Source organism: Copadichromis virginalis, linkage group LG22 (assembly GCF_057382275.1).
Source record: "Copadichromis virginalis isolate Kocher_CV1m ecotype Utaka linkage group LG22, C_Virginalis_male_GT1.1, whole genome shotgun sequence".
Taxonomy (NCBI): Eukaryota; Metazoa; Chordata; class Actinopteri; order Cichliformes; family Cichlidae; genus Copadichromis; species Copadichromis virginalis.
The window spans coordinates 14,414,108-14,417,269 of NC_140638.1; positions in this window are offsets into that span (position 1 = coordinate 14,414,108).

A 3,162-nucleotide genomic window follows, 5' to 3' on the forward strand; every position below is an offset into this window, starting at 1 on the left:
AACGCCGCTCTAAACGTTCTCTAATCCCAGGTTCAGCTCATAATCCAACCTATATTGATGCTGTAGGTATACCCCGTGGGGTCCCCGATGAATATAAACTGCGAGACCAGGTGAAAGCAGGATGGGCCTCGATACTTTGGATGGTTGAAATAAATGCGAATGTAGACAGAATTAACTACATTCACTTTAATGTGCAACTGTTAGCTAATTACACTCGAGATGGTTTTGAAGCTGTGCATGCACAGTTATCTGCCACTTCCCTAATGGCCTTCCAAAACAGGGTCGCAACGGATTTTCTCCTCGCAGAAAGAGGCGGAGTCTGCAGCCTTTTTGGTCAGGAGTGCTGTACCTATATCCCCAATAACACAGCTCCTGATGGTTCCCTCACTAAAGCTATTACTGGCCTCACAGCTCTTACTGTTAAAATGAAGGAACACTCGGGCGTTGATACTGCCATGTGGGACTCTTGGCTTAACATGTTTGGCAAATATAAGGCCCTTGTAGCTTCCATCCTAGTTTCCATCTCAGTTTTCGTTGCTGTCCTAGTCACCTGCGGTTGCTGTTGTATTCCATGCATTCGATCCCTCTTCCAGAGACTGATTGTTACAGCTTTCACTCCTGAGGATAAGGATCTCGCCCGGCAGATGCCTTTATTGGCTGGTCAACTTCCCACCTCCTCGCCAACGGATGATGAAAACTCTGATCGTGAGGGTGACGAACATTATCGTCTCTCTCTTGTTTAAATGCTTCTAGAATGGTTGTTTCTCTGTGGTGTTTTGTATTAGGCTTGTTATTAATTGTTTCCCTCACCCACTTCCTCTTGAAGGATATATCTGGTTGAACTGTGTTTGGTCGGGTTGTGAGGGTTAAGCGATGTTCTCAGGGTCTCCGGACTTAAGCCTGAGCGAATGTGTACTCCCACCACTGGATATAAATTGTTTTTTTCCACACCCCTTCCTCACGTTTTACCATATTCACTTTTGAATGTCCTTAGCATTTACCGTTCTGGGTTTATTTTACGTTTGATTTATTCTTTCACATTTTCACGTTTATATCTCTCATTATTATAGTATACTCTGTACTCTCCACATTTTTATCATTACTTATGCTTTTTGGTTGCTGGGTTACAGGAACTGTTAATTTTGTGTCACTACCCTGGTTGCACTGACTCGTTGTATCCTTGGTTGCAGGACAGCTGTTACTGCTTTCGTCGGGAACCGAGACTGCTTGCAGCCGACCCCTGGGCAGGGTGGTGCCTGGACTCTTTTCTCCTCATCTGCAATGACAGATAAAGACAAATGATAAGACCCGAGGAGTTTTTCGAGCCAGGCTTCGACACGTCTCTGTGTTCCTTTGAATGTTACTTATTTTTGTGTGTTGACCCATTTAAGATGGGTCAAAAGGGGGATTTGAAGAAAATATAATCTGATCAAACATTATTCAGCTTTAAATATTGTTCAGCTTTAAAGTTACTGTGCAACTGTGTAATAAAAATGTGCTCACGACTTTGGCCTTGAGAGCGATAAGAAGCGATCGCCTCATCCTGCAGGTGCAAGATATCTGCAAGCGAAGAGACTAGAACACCCAAGGCCGATTTCCTTTTATGGAGTTGTTTTTCTGCTAATGCAGCACTTTCCTCACAACCCCCTCCTGTAAGTTTTAGAGAATATGTACCCATCCTCACAGCAAATCTTGGGAATCTCCTGATGTGAGCTGTGTTGAGAGGTTGTCTCTGTCTCAATAAAAGTTCACTGATTCCCCATCTGCAGCAGGTGTCCGGTTGTCTTCATTCTCCGCCAGCCTGGTTAAGTCAATTCCTCCTTAACATCTAAAAGAACCTATTTAATGAAGGAAGACGGGTTCACTTTGTGTTTAATATTATTCTATTGCTGTTGTTGTTTTTTTATATCCTTCAAACACCAAACTCGAAACACAAAATTGTTGAGCAGTCTAACATCCACTCTGAGTGTGCTGTAGTGTTTTTTTTTTATATCACACAAAAGTGTGTGGGAATCATAACAAAGGCAGTGGTTCCGAAAGTGGAGGGGGCACGTAAAATAAAATAATTAAACGTTAAAGATGGTTAGTTTAGTGGTTTATTTTATTGCAGCCTGTAATTTTTTACAGGGGGGCAAGATTTTCTTGTAGACTAGGAACACTGGGTGAATGTATTTTTAACAGGCAAAGATAAGAAACACAAAACAAGTCACAGAAGGGTCTTAAAAACATGAACAAAAATGCTTTTAAAGGGGGCCCTAGCAGAAGAAGTTTGGGAACCACTGCTTTAACCTATCAGCGCAGACACCTTCAGCCTGTTCTTTGGGGTTTAGCGTCTCCCGATAAAATCACGTGCTCTTTACTCTTTTTTTCAAATCTAAAACAAAACAAAACAAAACAAAAACAACAAGCACACGAATGCATGTTTAAAGACGAAATATTGACTGCGTTCTCCTGGTTTGTTAGCGGCTCCTGAAAAGCAAGTCTAGCACACATATCTTCGACCAACAGTAGTCAATCTGTGACACCAGTTAATCTGAAACACTGGAATAAAAACAAAGTAAGGCTGTTTTATGGGACAGGTAGATTTTAATGGTTCCCTTTGCAGTTCAGACATGCCCAGGAAACGTATTTGTCAAAGAGGGCTAGATAAGGTCTTAGCTATGGAGTGTTACCTACCTGTTGTGTCCACACATACTATTGCATTTGTTCTGTAGATGCATTTACCAGAAGCGCTAGAGGGCGCTAGTGAGTATGTTGTTCTGGTTGTGGTTTTGAAGAAGAAAAAAAAGAAAAATAAAGAAAGGAGTCAACTCCGGTAATCCTCTGTTCCTACCTGCGTGTGTGTGTAATGCTTGCTGAACTAACACCACACAACAAGTGGCGACGAGAGTAGTGGTGATTAAGTTATGGCTCTGCTCTCTTTGCAACCCCCGGCTGTGTTCCTGGATTGCCTGGGCGAACCGAAAATTCCATTTGCTGCGTGGAAAAAGTTGTTCAATAACTACTTGCTGGCGATCGGGGGTAATGACTTTGCTACGGAGAGGAAGAGGGCCCTGCTCATTCACTGCTTGGGAACGGAGGGACAACGAATCTACAGCGCCTTACCACTCGCTACGGATGATTACGAGGGATCCGTAAAGGCTTTGGAAACGTACTTTCATC